The sequence below is a fragment of the Mus caroli genome, unplaced genomic scaffold (assembly GCF_978045245.1).
Source record: "Mus caroli unplaced genomic scaffold, Mus_caroli_1 scaffold_18, whole genome shotgun sequence".
In the NCBI taxonomy this organism is placed as follows: Eukaryota; Metazoa; Chordata; class Mammalia; order Rodentia; family Muridae; genus Mus; species Mus caroli.
The window spans coordinates 51,783,880-51,789,472 of NW_028227273.1; the positions used below are offsets into that span (position 1 = coordinate 51,783,880).

The following is a 5,593-nucleotide window of genomic DNA, read 5'->3' on the forward strand; positions in this document are numbered from 1 at the left end:
GATCTGCCCAGTCAGAATTCCTTCTAGAAAAGTTCCCACTGGCTAAGGCTGAGGAGTTATCATCAAGCCATTCATATGGGATCTCTGAGATTGACTAATCTTAATTCAAATTGTCTTCTATCTCCTGGAGTTTGACCCTTCTGCCCAGTCAAGCCTCTTTCCTGGATGGTCGCTATTCCTCCTGCTTGTTTTTCTGTGGTCTCTCAGTCCTTCAACAAGTTGATTATTCATGTGCTAATAAATAAATAAATAAACCTATTATCTTTGGGGACTTTCAGGAGCCATGTCAAATGGCACTTTACCTAGAGAACTTTATACATTTGCTGTATGAGACATAGACCCTTTTCTACTTTCCCCTCACGTGGCTCAGTGTCATGTATGATATTATCCTATGGCCAGTTTACATCTGTGTACCTCAAAGGTCCTCAAAGGCAGAGTACGTATCTTAATTTTCAATTCTCTGTAGTGAAAATTGGAGGTAATGACCTTGCTCAAAAAATATTTGTTAAGTGAAACAGGCTTGGAAAGGCTGGCAGCAATGGAGGAGTTAACACATGGGATCTGCCCGGCTTTTCCAAGACTTAAACCTTTCCAAGCTGTATACAAACAGTAAAGCTTTCACCCAGGATGTACCAATGTCCTGCTCATCCCTGGACTCGGATCAAACAACTTCTCTATGGCTCTGATTCCCTACAACTCACTTAACAACCTCCTGTTCTTTGGTCTCCGAGGAAATATCCACCCTTCAGTGGCCCATAGCAAGATCAGGTACCTGTGCATCAGGTCTCCGTGGCTACGGCCACAAAGACGGCAGCCCTGGATAAGATCAAGCGGGGATAGCATTGCAGAGACAGCATTGTTCTGAGGCTTCCTTCTCTCTTTGATGATAAGGAAGGGATGATTTGAAAAGCAAGCTGGCCAGTCTAATCAGAAGGTGTGACACCTCTGCTTTGCTTCCGAGAACAGTGGGGTGATTCTGCCTAACATTTCCTGAAACAATGCTGGTCAATAATAGGCGCAACACTGCACAAAGATGCTTGCCTAGAAATACTCGTCCCGTGTGCTCTTGGGAGTCCTACCTTTAATAACTCTTCATTTTACCATAAGATTGGGGGAGCGGTTATTATGGTTTGTTTTGTTTCTCTGAGACAGGACAGGGTCTCATAACATAGTCTTTGTTGACCTAAAACATGATTTGTAGATCAGGCTGGCCCTGAACTTGTAAAGATCTGTCTTCCTCCCTAGTGATGAAATTAAAGGATGCACAGGTAAGCCAAGATTTGTTTTTATTTGAGTGTGTGTGTGTGTGTGTGTGTGTGTGTGTGTGTGTGTGTGTGTGTTTGTCTCAGAAAGAGAGAGAGAGAGAGAGAGAGAGAATGTCTTCTGTGTACAAGTATCCTCACAGGTCAAGAGAGAGTGTCCAATTTCCTGTAGCAGGTTGTAAGATTTCTCCCATGCCCCCAATTCCCTAGAAACAAAACATGCATCCTAGCTGCAGGCATCCTAAATAGCTGAGCCATCTCTCCAACCCTCTATTACCTATTTATTTATTTATTTATTTATTTATTTATTTATCTATCTATCTTAGCTTGACTTTCACATTAACCAACAGTGTGGTTTAGGATAAATCTCTGCACTTCCCTGTGTCTATTTGAGATAGCTTTTAGACAATTTTTTTTATTTTTACTTTTGTGTTGGGCCTGCATGTATATATATGTCGTATGTGTGCGCCTAGTACCCATAGAGGTCAGAAAAAAGATGTCAAACACCCTGGACTAGAGTTACTGATGGTTGTGAGCCACCTTGTGGGTGCTGGAAACCAAACCCTGGTCCTCTGCAGGAGCAACAAGTACTCTTTACCAATAAGCCATCGCTGTAGTCCTCTGGTATTTTAAGCTTCCTTAAATGAAAGATGATAAATATGGACTAAGAATGTGTGTGTGTGTGTTGGGGGGGGGGTGATCAACCCAAGGCTTCATGCATGCCAGGCAAGCACTTTGCCATTGAGTACTCCCAGTTTCTAAGTCATTTTTATATCCTTTCTACTACTGAAATTCTAGAACACTAACTGGGAAACATCCTATGGATGTTTTCTCCTGGTTATGAATTGTGTAGGCAGTCTGAAGAAGGAGGAGAGACAAGAGGGAAGAAGGAACTGTTTGGACAGGAGCTCTGAGCAGATGCAGGAAGACTTAATCTGTCTGCCATCATAGGTGTCTCAACACAAACCCATACGGTAAGGGAATATATACTTTCATCTCTCTGATTAAAGATGACTACCCGACTTAGTACTACTGTACAAGTTGTCACCTTGACACAACATAGATTCACCTAAAGAGGAAGTTTCAGTTTTCAATTGAGAGATCTCTTTGATAGTATTGGCCTGTGGCCATGTCTCATAGAGAATGTCATGATTGATTGATGTGGGAGGACCCAGCCCACTGTGGGCAACACCATCCCTAGGCTAGCAGGCCCGAACTATATAACAAAACTAGTTTCATCATTCCAGAGCAACAGAACTAAGGAGAGACAGATAACAGTTAAACACATACACTGTAGTCACCACCTCCCTCTCTCTGGAAGTCTGTGGTGTGTGGTGTGTGTGTGTGTGTGTGTGTGTGTGTGTGTGTGTGTGTGTGTGTGTGTATACATGTGTGTCATTGTGGGGAAGAGGTGAGAGACAGGAAGGACAAGTTAGCTAAGAAAACAGTGTAGAGAGTGTAGAGTCCTGACACAGTCAGGCCTGAATTAGGAAGATGGAGGACTGCTGCTTTCAAACTGGTCCTAATCATGTTAATTGTGTGTGTTAATGAGTCTGCCACCTTTCCTCTAAGTGATGTTGACACATGTCTGCTCACACAAATTAACGGGCCCAAGGACTCACACATGCTGACTAGTGTCAGAGAAGACACGTGTGCAGAAAAAGAGGAAGGCAGAGAAGAAGAAGCAATATAGGAAAATAACTACTGACTTTTGTTTTTTGAAACAATCTCACTGGTAGCCCTAGCTAGCCTGGAATGCACTATATAGACCAGGATAGCCTTCAACTCACACAGATCTGCCTGCCTCTGCATCACTAGGATTAAGGAATGCACCAACATGCCCAGAGCAATGTACTGTATTTTTGTAAAGCAGTAAAATGGGTGGGGGTGGAGCTCTCAATACTAACAAGTATTAAAAAGCTTAAACAGCTGGAAATGTCGATCACACTGGCTTGATCTTTGCATGGTCTATTTGTATATCAAATGATTTCAGTGCATCTAAATATATGTGTGTATGTGTGCATGTGTGCATGTGTGTATGTGTATATGTGTATATGTACATATGTGGTGTGTGTGTGTGTATCTTTGCTCTCTTGCCTGCCGCACCTTGTTCCCATCTCTCCCCTTTCCCTTCCTCTGCGCATCTCCCCACATGACCCAGCTCAGTCTAGTCATGTCCACTCTGAACTCTGCCAGATGTCCCTGCTTCTGGCTAGGCTTTCCCAGCTCCAGATGATCTGATGCCTTCTTGTGCCTTCATGGGCACCACATTCATGTGCACAAAGTCATAGACACAGACACACATAATTAAACATAAAATCTCAAACAAACAAATAAATGAAAATGTGATTAAAGATAAGGTATGATTGTAACACCTAGGAATATGAGTGGGTTAAATAATTTTTAAGAAACTGTTTAAAGGAAAGATGAGACAGTGAACAGCCTGTCAATCCTCGGCCCCTTCCAGCTGTGTAGAGGAGTCTACATGTTTCCCTAGCTTTGTTACAGTCAAGCATAGTCCTCACAGGCCCGTGTGTTTGAACACTTGGTTCCCAGATGGTGGATGCTGTTGGAGAACTAGCGTATTTGCTGAAGGAAGCGCATCCCTGGCGGCTGAACTTGAGAGTTCTTTTCTTAGCTTGAGCCCACTTTCTGTTTGCTGTCTCTGCTTCCTGTTCACAGTAAAGGATGTGATCACTCTGCTTCCTACTCCAGCTCTCAGGCCCCACTGCCTTCCAATCCCCCTACCATGAGAGACTCTTTTTTTCTTTCTTCTTTTTTTTTTTTTTTTGGTTAATATTGAAATTTTTAATGTAAAAAAGACTAAGTCAATTTTTTTTCTTTTTTTTTCTTTTTTTTTTTTTTTTTTGGTTTTTCGAGACAGGGTTTCTCTGTATAGCCCTGGCTGACCTGGAACTCACTCTTAAAGATTAAAGGCGTGTGCCACCACGCCCGGCCTAAGTCAACTTTTTAAAGCAAACATGCCGTAACAATATGACGTCATTTCCATAATCAATGCCCATAAAATGGCATCAGTACAAAAATCTAAGCAAAGACCATAGAGTAGTAATTACAGTATCAGGTAATGTTGGCTTTAAGAAGAAGCTTTAACAGGTAAGAAAGGAGGAGCATAGGACATAAATGTAAGTGTGCAATTCAAATTTACAAATTATAAAAATTCTCCATTCTTATATCTGGTTTCTTTTGAATGGCTAAATTTTAGCCTAATCTTTTTTTCCCCATCAACAAGCCAATTGGACAAACTCATTTACCCGAATTTACATGTAAGTAATGTAGAAAAACCGGAGACATTATTCAGATGAGTAAATTCTATTCGTTTTCATCATCTCTGTGATCAGGTTGCAAAGGACAAGCTTTTCTCTTTGCTTTTCCTAAGCCACTGCTTTCTGCTTCTGCAGGAATCTGGTTCTCCTTTTTAGAACCTTTAGGGGACAGCCTGAAGAAATCCCCGATGCCTTTTTGCCACTCAGGAGTTGGGCGCACACAGACTGGGTTCCCTCCTGCATACTTACTTTCAGCTTTTCTCGACGAACTTGAAGAATTGGTGACAAAGGTGGAGGAGCCAAGCACCTTCCAAGGGGCTTGAGAAGCCACCACTTTTCTGTAGGCTCCTGGAACGTAGTTTGCTTTGGTCCGCACCATGTTCACACAAGAAGAGACAACTTTCACCGACACCCCAACTGCAGATGTCTCACTTAGAGAAGAACCCCCATGAGAGACTCTCATTCCTCTGCAACTGTAAGCCCAAATAAACTCTGACTGCTGTAAATTGCCTTAGTCCTGGTATTTTATCACAGCAACAGAAGATTAAATAATACAGAAATCGATACTCAAGAATCCCTGATCGTGTTGCTTTTTGCAGGACTGTGGACGACCTTGGAACTTGGTACTGAAAAAGCAGTTGAATACTGTAAATAGAACAGAAAGGCCATTGTGGTAGAGTCATGGAAGACAGTAGTGCTCAGAGAAACAATTAAATGTTTACCCTTTGTAACAGGTGCCTTGGTCATGGGGTCTCTTCCCAGCAACAAAATCCCAAGACAGTCACTTAATGTATCAAAGTTTTGGTTTTCTTATCTACAAATTATGGATAATAATTTTTAACATTTGGTAGGATTGCCATGAGGATGGAATAAGAAATAATGCATTTACCACAACACTTAGCACAGAGTAAACTCTCAACCAATGCACATGATAATACTGGGCAGACGGTATCTTCCCTTGCCAAAGGCGCACCGAGAGAGATACTATCTTCATCCTTCAGATAGCACTGGACTAAAAGCATAGTCAACAACTACTGAAAAAACAGA

The 5,593-nt window shown here is 42.0% G+C and overlaps 1 pseudogene; it reads right to left on the reverse strand.

Annotated features, from left to right (window-relative positions):
• Positions 1-4,592: 4,592 nt before the first annotated feature.
• Positions 4,593-4,925, reverse strand: LOC110312167 (PCNA-associated factor pseudogene; annotated as a pseudogene).
• Between the last annotated feature and the right edge of the window lie 668 nt (positions 4,926-5,593).